The following is a 17,934-nucleotide window of genomic DNA, read 5'->3' on the forward strand; positions in this document are numbered from 1 at the left end:
TGAAAGCTCCGGATTACCCCAATAGCTCTAATTTAGTCGTAGCCTCAAGCAGCGAACAAGCTAATTTCCCGGCATGTCAAAATTAATGAAGAAGATAATTTGATACAATGGAAAAAAAGAGCCCACACGGCACCTATACGTACGCAGACAATCCACCAGCACAGTAAAAATCCCAAACTATCCTTTCTATGAACCCAAGAAGTGAGTGGAGGTTTAGAGCCTTTGGAAAGTAGGTTAGCAGAATTCAAACAGACGAATACTTTGCACAGAGGGAAATGGTAACCAGAACAAGAAAACAGCAGCAGTGCATTCAACACGAGCCTGCATTCCCTATACATTTACCCCAGGCAGATAAGGCACACGGCAAGGAAATATTGTCCCTTTATCGTGATGGAATCTCTTGTGTATGAGCTGATTGATTTTGCTGTCTGCTGTTTGACATTAAGGGGATTTTGATTAAAATTCTTCTTCTGGATATGACAAAACTGAGATGTGGCAGAAAATGCTTATAACACTGTCCCGACCATGATGGGGAGATTTCTCCCAACAAGTATTGGGCAAAACACAATTTCAAATCCGATTAGTTGGTTAACTACTTTTTTTTTATTGAATATGATGGAATATGAGGAATCCTTGGGAAAAAACATCAATAAGCAAAACAATAGAGTCCTTGGTGAAAGGTCTCTCATTATTTCAGTTTGCTTTGGTATGCTTTGGACCAACACTGCTTTTTTATAGTGAATCACCTCCTTCAAATGTAATTGATTACTTTTCCCTCTCTTGAATCTAATCGCAATGATTGGTGAATAAGACACGTCTAACAACTACAACAATCTATTAGTTGCCTCTGGGAGGTAAACATTGGGACGCAGCAATTACTCTTATGGTCAGATCAGGCTTGCTTTGAACTAAACGCATCACAGTGATCTGGGACAGCATTAGCCATCATGGACTGATAAAAGATGCAACAGATATTGATAGTCAAACTGCTTACAGATTACATTTTCACACCGAGTGACACAAATGTACGTATTTTTGATTGTGCCGGAGACTAAGAATAAGAAGCCAAAGCACTTGTCAGATTGCGGTATCCCCCCTCTATGGATGTGCATCTGTTCCACTGAGAGGCAGCTGTTCCTATGGGGACAGGCAGCAGGCAGACGCAACCCCACCGCTATGTGCTCCACACCTCCTCACTCCCCATATTCATCCCATCATCTATCCATCCACCAGATATCACTCTATCCCCCTGTACCCTAACCTGCTCTCTTCACAACATTAACCAGTGTTCTGGTAGAGAAATTCTTCCTCTCAATGCCAGCCCCACGTGCACTTTCATTCCTCACCTCATTACCAGAATACAGTGTGACAACAGTGACTTCTACAGGTTTTACTCAGAAAATGTGAGACACGACGTGGGCTATACCTTTTGAAATAAGTGAAAACTCACTGCCCTGTAATATTAACAGGCAATGATCCAAAGATTCATTTCCAATAATGATGATAATGCCACATGAGGGCTTAAAAATAACATTAATACAGTAATTACATTCATCTTGTACTTGCAACTGGAACAGTTTGACAGGCCTGGTCTCCCAGATCTGGGCGTTGCCATCAGTGCAACATGGGTTTGTTCAGTCTGCTCTCCATTCTGTACTTGACTTGGCATTTCTGTGTCGCCTTGCAATGGGGCAGAGAATGATACAGCTCTTTGCACAGACACAGGACACACAGAGCAGTCAACACACATTCCTTCTATACTCAGTGGTGGCAAACTACTGTATACACAGTATGTAGCCACAGCTACCCCTGGGCAGCGGATAGGCGGCCACCAATCTGCACCATCAGACACTCCAACCACTGTCTCTCCAGTATATGTGCATTCATTTACAAATCATATTCTCTGAGGTTTTTTTCTGTTTTTACTGCATGCTGTCATGCCATTAAATTTATTAAAAGGTGAATAAAACCCTATGAAACCCCATTCGCACCTTTCGCTGGACTGCCTGGGACGGCACAGACAGGGCAGTGGGACACAAGGTCACATGATCTCACTGGTGGTCAATGTGGCTTACACGCATCATTGAACAAAGCCACGTCAAACTGTGTTTTTCAGCGTCAGGCCATCTGGATATAACCACAGGCAGATCTGTGCTCTCTGACATCAAGTGGCTTTTACCAACACTGCCGTGCACAGTGACGGACAGGCGGCTCAACCATTTCATCAGCCGCACCCAAACGATAGTCTGAAGAGGCTCGGCGTAAAGCACAATGCTATCCAAGGTGCAGTATTCCCTAACATTGACAGTCTCACACCATCTCTCTGCAGCTCTTAAATGATGCATCACTAGCACTGGCTATATTCTCCACAGGCAGCACAAGCACCATATCCTCTGGTCATTGGCTTTGGGATGTTTATGCCCTCATTAAAAGGAATTGCTTTATTGGTTTTATATAAGCGCTAAGCCTGTGTCCCCATTCACCGTCCCCTTAGTGTTGAAACCATCTTGTCACCTTTCGTTGGCAGTCACAAACTGATGGCACAGAATATCAAAATTCCTACAAACTTAAATGCTTCAGTCACGCCTAAATCGATGACATCCACAGCCTGTCCATCCTCCCACTCCCTTCACCTTCGCCTTATCCCCCACTGATTAGGTGGGTCAAAGTTTGCTTCCTGCCTGCCCCGGGAAATCCTCTGTGGAAGTCAACTCTACACTTTTCCTCCAGACTTACAAGAAAGTTCAGCACGCCGAGGATCAGATGTACAAGGCCTGTAAGATACACATCATGATCGGGTGTGTGCAAGGGTAACACTCTCTCTGGGAGCAACAAAAGTCCACGAACAAGAACAGCTTGAGAAAATAGCGATTGAAAAAAATGTTGTCAAGTTGAGGGAGACACTGTGCAAACACTACAGACGCGGCATCGAAGAACACAGGTAAGAAAAACAAAGGCTTTACAAGAAGTGGTTCACGCTTCGCCGACTGTGACGGGAGTTTGTTTAAGGTAGCGTAGAGCCGTGTGAATGTGTAGTTTGCGTACATGGCTGGGCAGAGACGGTGGCAATGTTCTGGCCTTTTCTGCAAGAGACAGCTAGTTAGGAGTGCTGAATGGGAGACTAGAAGAGAAGGCAGGTAATAAGGCACGTATTTATGAGGTTCACCAAAGTCATAACCTATTCATGAGAGCGGTGATGGAGCCGCCGTTATACCCCTCGCCGATCGCGCAGGTGACAAAGAGGGACGGCGGGCTGTGTCTGTACAGAATGGTAATGAAGATGAAAAAAGGACGGGAAGCTTCACAAACCAGACAAAGTGGGATCAGGAAAAACATATCTGTATCTGGGTCTATTGTAAGACAGGATCAGTGTGGAGGCAGACAGAGGAAGGACATGGAACAAGAGATTGAGAGACACGGAGTAAAGAAGCGAGGACGGATCGAGGTAGCGTAAAGCCTGGAGCCTGGAGCGAGATGGATTATAGAAGTGTTGTACAATGATGCAAGAAAGCTCACGACTTTTCCAGGCAGACATGAAAAAAAGTTTCACATCTGTGTTCTTAAACTTACAATAGCAATGATTTCAAGCAGAACTAAATAACTCATGCCATTAGAGGCCATTAGCGCCCCTGCAGGTGTAGCATGTTGTGTTTTTTTACTCATTAATTGTCCGTGAGAGTAAATACTACGCTGACAGAAAAGATAAAGCGAGAGAGGGATATTGTACATACAATTACACAATGGAGATCATTTTTTTCAGTCAAACTTGGCTGTAAATACTGTTTAAGTGGTGCTAGCCCGCAGCTAGCTTTGCCCGTTAGCCTGTTAGCTTCTTCTTCGTGATTCCATTTGTGTGTACTGCACCTCCGAGACACCAGGGGGAGATGAAAGACCCCCAATCGTCCCATCAACACTTGTATCACCCCAGAGGGACTACGAAAAGGATTTATTGGCTTGTTGAACAATGTGGCTAAGCTAGTTCCTCTGAGTTGAAGTTGTAGGCGCTAGTACTTCCTGTTCGTATTAATTTCCATTAAGATTAGCTTAGACCCGTCCGAATCATTGTATTTCCTAAAGATTCTGTGGTGGACAGTGAGTTCCTGTTAGATGTTCACTTCCTGCAGGTAAACGAGTTGCTGTACAGTGTAAATATTTCCGTAGAGGAGACAGTGAGTTTGTCTTGAAGCTAAAGGCTAACATTAATTTCATGCATTATACAATTTGAAATGGTGCCTTTTACTACATTTTTTTAATAGCATGTTAGCCTTTAGCTTCAAGACAAACTATCAATCCTTTATGATCACACGTGTCTCCGATCTGAACTTGTTGCATTCAACATCAAGATTTGAACACACAGTAAATGATCATCTACCGGGAACTCACTGCCCACAACATAATTTAGAAAATATGATTATTATTCCAGGAAAAGAATACAGACAGGAAGTACTGGCGCTCACAACTTCAGGTCAGAGGAACTAGCATAGCCATACCGTGCAACAAGCCATTTAAGGTAAACAAGTTACTTAGTTCTTCTTTAATATCCACATATCAAATTTGTCCAGGTGCATTTTTTTTTGTTTTCAAATCTTTGTTGCTATGATTTGGCGTCCAGAAAGGTGCCGTCAAACTAAGGCCTTTGTACAATATGTACGGCGAGCTATTGTGAAAGTAATTCTTCAGCAGTGACATGACACTGCAGTGTAAATTATCTGCACCAGAACCTCAACTATGCTTCCTTTCCAATCTTACAGGTGACACGGAGGGACAGCGGGCTGTGTCTGTTCAGAATGATAATGAAGATGAAAACGCAAAAGGAAGCTACGCGAGACAAAGCAGAAAAAAATTTGGTACAACCAGAGAGGATGGAGCCAGTGGCGAGGGAGCGGACACGAGATGAGACCGAAAGACACAGTGCAGGGGAGCGAAGCCGAGAGAGGAAAAGAGGGGAAACAGCGTGAATGCAGAGGCTAAGAGCGGAGAGCAATTACCGGGAGAATGAGGAGAGTATTTCAATAAACCTGTACATGTCGATTCTGCCCTGCACATCCGCTGCTCGTGGCCCGCACTCTGCATACCAATGAATCCAGACATGGTAGAGCTAGAATTCACGATCTATACAGACAGCCAGGGCAGCGGCATTAACCATTCCTGAGGAGCACAAAGGGGAGGGCGAAGGGGGCCCAGGCCGGAGTGACAGCAGACGGTTACATGTTGCCTTGGTTCAAGCAGACACACTTGACAAGGGTGGCGTTTTAACCCCCGGACAGCTTTTCTTCACTTGTCAAATGCAATGTAAAAAAAGGCTATGTTGATGTGAAATGCAGCCATTTCGCAACTGTAAAAGGTGACATTATGGTATTGGAAGTGACAACTGGATATCAGGATAGTATAGCTTTGGTTGGTGGTCCATGCTCCACCCACGCATTGACAGATCCTTCAAAAAAAAAAAAAAACATATCTTTGCAACACTCCAGCACCATTTGTATGCATTGAGTCCCCCATGCTTTGCTCGACCTTGAGGCCCCCCTGATAAGTACATTAACACTAATAATGGCTTATTGATCATAACAAATCTGCTAGCTCTGCTAGTCCTGCTGAGGAACGGGGAGCTGGACGGCCGAACCCCCTGTGTGTGTATATGGTCTTCCCAGTACAGCAGACACAGCAGTGGCCCTGGGCATTAGCCTGTGTCGAGGTGATGAATGGCCAGTGGAGTGGAAGCACGGAGACCTGCGCGTTAGGCCTGAGATCAGCGAGTGCGGGCAAAGGCCACCATGCTAGAGAGGCAGTGATTAAAGTGAGCCACGAGAGGTTAAGGCGATAGAGGGGACACAGTAGAGAGGGCTGGCTAAGGAGAATTAGGTGAATGTGATTACCAGGTAAGACATGCACACACTGGCCTGCTGCACTGAGGAGATTAGCAAGGTCAAGCTAAACAACAAAACAAAGGGGTCGAATGGAAGTAAAAGCACTGTTGTGTTTATCTTACTGTAGGGGAGACTGGGGCTATTTGTCATATGGGCTGCTGTATGCTGACACTGATATGTGTGTGTACTAATATATGTGTATTCCTCTTTGTCTTCTCTTCCAATAATCATTTTCTCATTTGGACTGAAGACATGAGGAGAGGACAACTTTGAATTTTTTTTATGCCTTTTCCAAAACTTCAATGTCTAGGTTATTTTGGTAGTGAGAGCTTTCCCTTTGTCAGTGCCATAAACCAAAGACACTGCTCCTAAAGACGGAGATGCTAGCTTTCAGCTGTTTTAGAGCTAACATATTAAAGCCATTTGTTAGCTAGCTTACATTAACACTCGGGGTTATTTGTCACCTGGGGTATAAATGTTGGGATTTTTTTCTTTTCTTTTGTGTCTAATATGTTTTTATGATCACTTTATCTTAAGATTAGCTTTTATAGAGGCTGTATGTTTGGGTTATTTAGTGAATTTGTACATTTTACAAATAAAAATCAACAGTTAGTTAAAATTTGTGTAATGAACTCATCTGGCATTGCGACTGTTTTAAAACATATTCTGCCTTAGATCTCAAAAAGCAAAAAAGGTTTATCAACTTTCATGTTAGCATCAGAAACTCCATTAAAAACAATAGTGACAATCAATGTCACGCATTGTGACAACCTGCCCCGCACATGGGGCACATTGTCACAGTCGATTTTATTGTGTCTGACGGTTAATAACTATTTATCGCAACATTATAGAAAAAAACGAAGCGCGGTCTACTTCAAGTCACGGGTTCAAGATTTCATTTAATGCAGGTCTGACTTTTGTGGGATTTTCTGTTGATAAGCAGCGAACTCTAGAAAAAATAGTGTGACAAATAGCCCCGGTCTCCCCTATTCATCTTATCATATCCTCTTTCCCTTCCACAACTCTAAATGTATCTCGTTATTAATGCTGGGATTTATTCTCTATAACATCTGTGTCATTGACCACAGCAAAGCTTTTGACTCTGTAGATTGTGCGAAGTTGTGGAAATGCATGACAAACTTGGACGTTACCAGAACATCTAATTGTCGTTGTGAAGAATCTTTGCACTGGACATGAGGCCACAGAACAGAACAAGAATTTGGAAATCAAATACAAGGAAAAACATATCTGACGAACATAATAGAGAGGAACGCGCTGTCTGTCTTTGTACATGTGGTCGGAGCAGACAACGGTTTGGACAAAGTCTTCATGCAAGGGGCCATGGAGAGAAAGAGAAGGCAGAGGAAGAGCTAAAACAAGACGGCTGGACAATGTGCTGGAGAAACTGAGAATGACTCTGAAAGGGCAAGAGACAGGACGATATGAAGATGCCTTGTCAATTTGGTCATGAACATCCGATTGTCCCCTTGTCTTTGAGCCCTTTGAATTCAAGAAAAAGCCAAGGTGAATTGTCTCTGTCTCGATTTCAGAGACTCGTGGCTTGTGCACAATCCCCCCTTTGTTCAAATATGTGCGTTGCATGAACATAGGTTTCCAAAACATCTTATTCCTGCAGCAAGGAGAGTGTCTGATTCTTCCCCTGCCGTTTCCTACTGCTATTCGAAAACCCAAAGACTCATTTTCACTTGTGGTCTGGCTATTGACAGGACCCTGGCGGCGAATGCACCGCCGCGTCTGCTTGAGTCAGCACACTGGCTCCTGGTTAGGTCTCCAAATCATGCTCTGACATCCCTGATGACAGTAAATAAATGGGGAGCTGCTTGTTGTCTTGTCTTTTTCTGCAAAACATAGCAATATCCTCAACCCGCAGTTTGCAAAAAAAAAAACGTCCAAATTAAGAGAAATCCGATTCGGCCAAAGTGGCGGTAGAACGGTTTTGCTTGCTTTAACACATTCCTCAGCTGTCCCACCCTGTTATTAATAGAAAACCATGCCCGCTATAGAAAAGAATGGGGTTCCTTCACCACGATTGCCCACTGTACTTAATCTCTGTCCTTAGGCTGTCACGCTCCACTTAGCATACAAGGAAAAGCGTTATTAGGCATGTGGGGATGATTTTGAAGAAGAGAAAGCCATTCCACAGAATTGGTAAACCATTGAACTTGGCTGTCCGAAATGTCTTGTCTGAGGGGTAGCTTTCCAGAACAGCAAAAAGAAATTGCAACCAGAAAGTATAACTCGGAGATGGAGATGGACGTGCTGTGATGTAGACGCAAGAGGGATCCTTCTCTTGTCTTTGGGGGCCCAGAAAGAAACCGCATTTACAATACCATCATCAACACACTTTTGTTTCAATGCACTGCCATTGCAACACTTGCCAGCGATCTGCACAACACAACACTCCCTGTTTGAATCCCCCACAGCACAAGGCATCCATTCGGACAATGGAAAACAGCGAAAGTGAGAATGTTGTGGAGGAAGCATAAAGCCAAGATTACTGCTCAGGTAATGGCTGTAGCTGAGTGCGCTGCTTGATGAGTGAGAGAGCGATAAAGCCGGCACGCACCAGAGCATGACAAATAGAGGTTAGCAAACAAGGAAAATGCGCAGGGAATGGGCAATTATTCCCCAATCAATACCGTAATGGAATGGACGCAGAGATGCTAAACCCCAACATCCCGGATTTAAGAGCTGGACCCCCACTGGGAATGCATATGCTTCTTCTGTTGATCGGCACGCAACACAAACAAGTTTACAGTGTTTGTTTGAACCAAACCTTTGAGAAGCTTATTGAACCCCTAATGCAAGTGTAGTTTGGTATGTGCAAGGAATAGATTGATTTGTTTTTGTTTTATTTAAGTTGCAGCAAGTGCCAAAAAATGTCATGAGCTTGATGAGACAACGGGGGGGTGAAGAACGGACCAACTGGGAGCTAAAGCGCCCGCTGAGAGGAATCACTCTGGACAGGTGATCTGAATGAAGATAAACCTGCGCCTCTCTCATCTTAATTACTACGTACACTGGCTAATTGTATCGACATCCACCGTCTGCAGGGCCCGCCGTACAAACCAGCAGCAAAACACTTAGAGACAACCTGAGGGGCCATATGTTCGGGAACTGTCGGCTTTCATTCTGCTATTCTCTTGTTTACGTTAGGATAGCTATGCAAGCACTACTAGTACTAGACAGGCCTTTGTGTGTGAGCAAGTGATAGGGACACATTCTTATCTTAGTTCTGTTTGAGTAGTGGTAGTTGCAGTTGGTATGTTAGTACTTTGAATCTGTTGTGAATTGATGAACACTGTAGCTGCAAAGGCTCATGGGATGGATTTTGCATAGGACAATTTACAGAGAGGTTCCGTAATGGGCAGCTGTGGCCTCATCTGGCAGATACGCAGCTTCTAAATGTGTCAATTTACTCTAGTTGACGAGTAAATATGCAGTTTTAGTTTGAAGGATTTAAAACCCCAGACCTGGGGTAATGCTGAGATTATAACAGCTCTAATTAAATGTAATAAAATATATGAATATATCTATAGAGATTATTTTATACTTGCTGTTTGGCTTACCATGATGTGATCCTTCTGAAAAAGAATTCAATCATTTATTCTTGCACAGAATAAATACCAAAATGTTCTAATAGCTAGTTTTTTTTTGCCAACCATATTTTACAGTCATTCTCTGTTGACCAAAGTGGCCAGTAAACCCACAGCCTCTCTCTCACACTAATGTACCAGCGCTGATCTGTCGTTAATGAATCCACACAGTTCCACTGCAGCCTGTGAGAGCGTTATTACTGACCGCCAGCTGGATTACAGGGTGAACCAATTACCAATAAGAGGATGGCCCCGAGTCCAGAGTCAATCCCAATCTGCAGCAGAGCCGCCTGAGAGCTGCTAATCTCCCAACAGGTCAGCACCTCCAACACTACTGCAGCATGAGCGCAGGGAAGTCGGAGGATTATACAGCAAAGCATTGAGAATGTTAAGTAATCATTACAGTTTATATGTCACATATACTAGGAAGGAGTACAAACCCCCAAAAATATATGTTTTGGTGGACTTCTGGGTTGTTATGCTCTTTGCAGGTCCCCTTTTTGGTAGGGCTGGGACTAAATATCAGATGGGATCAGATTGCAGTACTTTGTGCGGAAATACCAAGTATCGATACTTTATCAGGAATCACAATACTTGCGTTTGGAGACATTTTTATTCTGCACTCCTTTGTTTTCCAGTGACAGTTACACAGCACTTTGTTACATTTGTTTCAATGCACTTTTCAATTTTAACACTTCATTAAATGACAAATGGCATTAACTTTCCATGAATAGGATCTACGAGTGTGACAGATGGTAACAATGAAAGCTCTGGAGGTGAATTTGGGTCATCTTCGCTGATTCGCACCTGTTGCTTCTAAAGGGACGACTTTAACATATGGTTCTGTGAGGCTTACTGTATTGCTTTGATTAGTGATAAAACACAAGTGCTACTTAAAGTTAGCATTAGTGTCAACATGTAACCGCTACTAAACGTGCTGTCTCTGTGGTGTATGTCAAAATCAGACTTGATGTATAATTGTTTTGTTATTGTATTGTAAAAGCTATTCTAATGAGGAACATTGAAAATTAGTCCTGGCTATAAATGCCCAAGAGTGATAGAAGTCATTCACATCCCAGTGTTGCGGATATATTATAGATACAACAAGTCTTGCCTCAGTTTGACCTTTATGATGTACAGGCAAAGGAAAGTAAACTTTGTGTGAAAACTCCAGGCATTATCTTGTTCAATTCAGCGTTGCCCCACTATCTTTAGATCCGTCCTTTTTTTCCAATACCTTTGCAGCCTGACACAAAAACAGGAAAATACAATAAATTCTAGTCTTATCTGTCAAATACGATGCGAGTCGAAGAGTCTAACATATGGCTGTGCATACAAAACAAGAGCATACGGGACTAACTGAATAATGTGGGAGTGAGCTGCGCATCTAAACTATAGGAGATCAAGAGTGAATTCAAGCAGATATAACTAAAACTACTTTAGTGCAAGTAACCGTTACTGGCAAAGGGTATTTTACACATAATATACAAGAACTCGCTCTACATACAACCGACATCCTGGTTTACTGCAGTGGAGTTTATATTTCGTACGATTTCGTGACAGGAGTTGTGATGGCATGATGCTAACTGTGTCATCCCAAAGCCTAAACCCCGGTGCTAAATGGCACGCACTTCGCTGTCAGATTAACGCTCATTTAGTCCCAGCGGGGTCTTCAATTACCAGTGTTTAACATCCTCCACTCCAGTTCACTTTTAACGGGAACGGCAACATGCGGAGAAGGCGACACGTAGACAAGGCGGGTGACAGAATAACCGATTCAAGGTCAAACTATTGAATGATAAGAGCTGAAGAGGTAAAGGGGACTTTGTATAAAACTCATCCCTGTGACTCCCAGCCACAAATGGCATGAGTTGAAAGAAGAAGCTCTTAGATACAACTTACCCTCTGTGTACAGTGGCCTTGTCTGTCCCCATGTTGAGACCAAAACATCAAGGGAAGCATCAGGACAACAAGCAGACACCAGGTCAAAATAAAGGCTACTAAACAAGCAGAGAATCCAATTAACAATGAGGCGATGACAAAAAAACACGAGGTATGCTGCAACACATAAAACAAACAAACATAACTAAACGTTGAATGAATTTGCGGTGTTTTTCCCCCCGATCCAATCAGCTGCAAATGCTGCTCCAAATGTGCAACTTCTCCCTAAAACGATTCCAGCCGGCGAGGTCCCAGATAGATGTCAGTGCAAATGTTATTGGCACCGTAATATCAATCTGGCTCTTGCTAGGTAAGGGTTGGAAACCTCCTTACAAGAACAGTATACCATAAAAGCATAACCAAAACATAATTCATTTGGTATAATAGTAGTAGTTGGTGATTTACTCAGTTAGCATTGATCTTTCCAAAGTTAGACAGATTGTCATGCTGCTTATTTGAATGATTCAGTTCCATTGTGTTGTAAAGTGAGGCCATTTGCCGACAGCGGTGCAGGAGAAGACAGTGGAAACCAGATAAAGACGCGCAGTCACTCTATTGAATCAGACGACATTGTCATGATTTAATTTGTCGTCAGAGAAAACACAGACCTGCCTCTGCCTGCACCTGCTGCACACAGGCTCTGTAAGCCTAAGCAAGCTACTTTTTCCCAGTATCACCTGATTTGGAGGTAATAACTTCCAACCGGGCCAAGAAAATGCACAAATTCCGTTTTATCTTTGTGGGATCGTGGGGTCAGACAGCCTCCAAAACAACAACAACACAAAGTCATCTGCAATATCACAGTTATTTTTCATACAAACAAGTCAGGGACACTACATTCGCTTTTCCAGATCCTGCTCTAATCTACATTTTTCAGTGGCAACATAGTGAACCATCCAATACCGTAACACATCATTTCACCTTTCATTTGTCAACATGGCACAACACTTTTGTCGTGGTTCGAGTCGCCATCCGTACTAGTTTGTTTATGAAAAGAAACAATTCCAAGCAGCGACTCATTCACAGTCACCCGGCGTGTAAACTGTTTGCTTTGTTGCAATGAAAGCGACAGTGGAGGCTTGTCTTGTTGTCGCGGAGCATTTGCATTTACAGGCTTTGAAGTGGGGAGAGTGGGGACAGGTAGTCGGCTGGCACATATGTCGCTCAGCCCTGTACAGTATTCACACACACAGACTTGGGCTTACCCGCACCAGCTTGCTGCTTATCTGGGTGTGACTCTGTAGGGGAGGATTTAAGGGGCACCAATGATCATGTTCATAGGAGCGTTGAGGAGAAAAATAGAATGTGTGGGAGCACATACAGTTTGAGGCCCCACTGTCGCATATAGGGCTCCTAAGCCTGACTGCACAGCTTAAGCTTCTTGGAGTGTGCTTGCTGCTCCGAGCCAACCTTCAAGGGAGGGGGAGCGAACGAGAGCGCCACCTTCAGGCTTTAAGGGAGAACTTTATAAAAAGGCGCTATATAAATAAAGTTCTTCTTCTTAAATTGAACTGTATGTTTCATGATGGCAAGTGTAAATCAGCATTATGCAAAAACACTAAACCAGGGTTCACAGAGGGCTGGTGCCGTTAAACATTACCAGTAGGGTATCGAAAAAAGAAGTTTAGGAACTATTAGTAGCCTATTGAAGGCAGGTATGGAAAAAATATATCTTTAGAGACCAAGTTTTAATGCCTGTTGGTCCAGGGACAGCATTAAATGAAGTTACATGGTTGTTTCAGCCCAAATTAAAGGTTGACCAATAAGGATTTTCTAAGGCCAAAGCCAATTTTTGGGGGGATTTTTATTGGCTGATGGCGATAAGCTTGGCCAATACTTTTGGCCGATTTCTCCAAATGTCTGGTCTATAATCCAGTAAAAACACAAATACCTGGCCACTCCAGCAGAGGCCAATTTTATTTTATTGTCTTATGTGATCCAATCATGGTTTCTGTCTCAGCTTTGATTAGTTGCCGTTAACATTAGCATGCTGCCGTTAGCATTAGCATAGATGGCATCTCTGGATATATATGGTCAGTCATGTTTGAAAACAGTCAGGGGAAAAACAATTTGGAGAAAAATCGAAACTTTCTCTAATTATAAAAAAAAATACTTGCTGAAAAAAAATGCTGAATTATGAATATAGTTTTCTACTAAATAAAGATACAAAGATATGGGGAGGAGCAAAGTGGTTCAACAGCCCATAAATACATAAATAACGGAGAACGCTAACATGATGCTACATGTTAGCACCATGCTAATGCTAACGCTAGCTACGACTGCCGTTTTCTACTGAACAATCTGCTGTGAATAAACATCCATATTTAGACTTTACTTTATTTGTATGTGATGAATAAGTTAAAGGGGCTGGATGCAAGTTGGCCATTTTATGCTCACTACTGCCACCTCAGGCCATATGTGTAACTGCACCTTCTAAATTAAGCTCGTGCATGACGGCAATTCGGACCTGAAGTGACACCTTTTTAAGTGACAGTGCAGGATTTTAGAGGCAGTTTTGGTGAACAGGTCTGAGCTCATTCTACACATTAGGACATGGCTGGAACATGTAGGGGGAGAAAAAACATAATTGTAACATTTTTAAACTCCCTATAGTCCCTTTAATATTTCACCAGAAAATGGCTAAAAATGTGAAAAACTGTGTTCCACAGAAGATTCTATTTTCCCCCTCGGCGAAGCCACGCCCCCTTCTATGACGCGATGCCGTCTGTATCTATATCGTTGCTCTCTATCTCGATAGCCGACCTCTAGCCCAAATAAATGATACAAATGAAAAAATAATAGTCTTTTATGGAATATATTAACATCATTGTTCTGTTTTCTGATTCATGATGACACATATTTTAGTATAGATATCAGAGAGTATCGTTCAGGTATCTGTATCGTAAACCTAGTATCGTTAAAGTACCGGCATCAAGCTGACCGGTTTTGGATTTTGTGAGTTCTGCTGTCGTTAATACAGTCAGTTGTTTACCAGAGCTTTGGATGGTCTTGCAAGGGGATTGGTTTGCTCCTTGGGCCAACGAAGGATCAAGCCATTTCTTCCAGCTGAATTTACAACAAGATAGATCTCCCTCTGTCTAGCCCGTCTAAGGGAAAGGCACCAGTCATCCAAAACACCTTACGGGAAATAGCGGGAATTATTATGGTGAATCTATTTTTCATACCCAAGACAGGTGTTTATGAACTTCTTAAATCACTTCTTGCTCCCTCCTGTTAGCCGAGTATGTAATCTGTGATTTGACTTTTAAATAAGACATCTATCACTTTTAAATTAAGATGAATGGCGCGATGTATCAAAGTAAGTCAATTTCCATCATAAATCAGGCCTCACTAGACTCTGTTGACTGGTTCCACTGAGGGTTACGCACTCACTCAGCCCCCCTCCCGTCAAAGCCGTGATGTTTTTCTAATTACTCTGAAAAATGGCGTCTCTCGTTTCTCCACCCGAGTGTGTCGCCAACCAGCCAGCGCCGCAGCCGGGTGCCAGGGCATACATCAGTCTAATTGGCTCAAATGGCTCTAATATATGCCACCGTGTTGCCTTCATGGATCAGCAACATCGTCTTTTGAAAATCAATACGGGGACAGAGAGGATGCTGCGCTCAATAAGCAGACCGACGACTTTGGTATTTGAGCGTTAATCTTTTCGGAAACTCGCCACGGCGGAGAAAACGGTAATTGGCAGTAATTGCAGAAACATTAAGGCGTGAGTTGGAGACAGGAAGCTTGAGATATAGTGCAGAACGTGCGCGGGGGTGTATTAGGCGAGACAGCCCGATGCAAAATACGGCCTCGTGATGTGTCGAGTGGGAGGTTCATCCACATGGACACTTGGTTTATCATTAAGATGGGACTTTGTGGAAGAAATGCATTGGGTAGAGTGCAAAATGTTGTGAAACTGACATGTCAGATGGTCTGTGGTCTGAAATGAGCAGCAATTGGCAAGGGGCGACCAGTTGAATACCTGGTTAGGAATTGGATAATCTATTCCAATTGCATGTTATGCTGACAGGCCAGATGGTCTAATCTGGTGGTCAGGTTTTTAATCAGAGAAATATTTGCTTCCAGACATGTCACATAATTTGGTGGGCAATATTGGGACAACAGTGGCTCGGTGTGTTCGCCCATAAACACGAGCCTTGGCATTTCGATCCCAGCTCCAACTTGTGCCTTCTGTTGTTGTGGCCTTTGGAAACACACCTCATGCGTACTCATAGACTGTAAATTAAGAATGGACTATTCATGGGCTCCTTCTTCCTGAAGCCGTGGGGAAACGAGGGCTGGCTCCGGAAGTTCCTTGCTCTAATGGACTTTAATAATAATAATGCATCGGTTTTATATAGCGCTTTTCTGGACACTCAAAGACGCTTTACATTGCACTATTCATTCACTCCATACCCGGTGGTGGTAAGCTACTATTGTAGCCACAGCTGCCCTGGAGTAGACTGACGGAAGCGAGGCAACCAGTCTGCGCCATCGGCCCCTCCGACCACCACCAACCACTCACTCACGCACTACATTCGCTAGGCTTCCTGGTGTTACTAAACAGTCTCCCATCCAAGTACCGACCAGGCCCTTCCCTGCTTAGCTTCCAAGGTCTGACGGGATTGGGCATCGCAAAGGCGGTATGGCCACTTTCTATTCTGTACTTCTTTGTCCCTCTTCATGTCAGTATTGAACACAAGCTTGCCATTCTGACCTCCACATGCAGAACTAAGTGACTCATGCCCCTAGAGGCCATAGGCGCCACTGCAGGAGTCGTAGCATGTTGCATTTACTCATTAATTGAGAGTAAATACTACGCTGACAGAAAAGACAAAGGGAGAGAGGGATATTGTACATCCAATTACACAATAGAGATAATTTTTTTCACTCAAACTTGGCTGTAAATACTGTTTAAGTGGCGCTAGCCCACAGTTAGCTTTGCCTGTTAGCATGTTAGCTTCTTCTTCGCGATTCCATTAGTGTGTGTTGGTGACACCTACCCGGGGGCAATGAAGTTGCAATTGTGGTTTTCTGGTTTTCTGGTCAGACACACCAGGGGAGATGAAAGACCCCCCAATCATCTCTTTAACACTTGTATTACCCCCAGAGGGACTACGAAAAGGATTTATTAAGGAAAACAAGTTACTTAGTACTGCTTTAACAATCACACCATCCTATTTTTTTCCCTTTCACATTTTTTGTTTTTGGCTCACAAACCCTGCCAAACTGCTTGCATGAACAGGCCTCAGGCCAGTCTTACTTAGTCCATTCTTAATTTACAGTATGCATACACCTTTCATATCATGACCATACGATGCCACCGAAGGATGGGTCAAAAACAGAAGACAATTTTCCCTATGGGCATAAGAAACTTTAAATCAAACACTTTTCTTTCTACTGTGTTATATTTGCAGCATTAACACGCATGATCATCTGTGTTTATCTGAAATGGAAGCTAAAACATTAAAACGCACCCCCTCATCTTGTTTTCTCTTAGTTTCCAAACAACCTGACAGTTTTGATCAGCCCACACGCCGCAGGTGTTTCATCTGCATGAGAATATCCTCAAAGACACATCAAAGTCACGTTTTATATCAGTCGCACTGGCGCAGAAAGGTTAGGAGATAAAAATAAACCAGTTATGCGATTCAAATGGATTCAGCACAATTATCTCCGGAGGAGGGAAAGAGTCATATTTGGTTGTCATGGAAATGAACTTAGAATAAATGTGTTGTGCAAATAAGGGCAAAATTAGACAAACAATTAATATCTGGACAATACATCTAAAAGAGTGCATTCTCAGTTCATCCTCACATGCTTTTATGTATATTTGATTAACTATTAATTGTTTGATTATTCCAGGTTATATGTTTATGTGTCAGCAGCAGCTAAGCAGAATCAAAGGATAAACATACATGTCAGCGATACCAAATGTGCGAGAGAAGGCTTATTTTGTACAGCTTTTTTAAATAAAAGCATTTGAAAGAGGATTCATGTTGATTCCAGTTCAAGCGCTAATTACATCTGAACTGGAGATTTTCCTTAAAACCATCCAATTTAGGTCCACTTAATATTGATGCTTGAATTGGCAGCAGTGTGTCAGTAGTATATATTGATACAAATTAGCTCCAGACAAGCCATTCACAGTCCTCTGCTGCGTCCATACTTCCCGTTTGAATCCAGGCCAGTGCGACAGCCTGATCCAATGATATACCGGGGCTGCTGCAGAACGTCCTTGATAAAGCACATGAGTGGGGTCTTCTCATCACTCCCTCAACCGAGGGGTTTTCTATCTCTATGGTCTATCAGAGATTAAAAGACAGGGGGAGGAAAAAGTATATTGCCCACCCGGCCACATAGATCACTGTCACAGCCCTGGAAATTGAGGATGGTCTTGCACAGAGGACACTTTTGCCAGGAAATATCCTTCTTCTCCTTCCTCTGCATTGCCTGACTCTTGTCCCGATGTCCTATACGATAAACCTCTGCAGATATTGTCAGTG

This window comes from Gobius niger (assembly GCF_951799975.1).
Source record: "Gobius niger genome assembly, chromosome: 15".
NCBI lineage: Eukaryota > Metazoa > Chordata > Actinopteri > Gobiiformes > Gobiidae > Gobius > Gobius niger.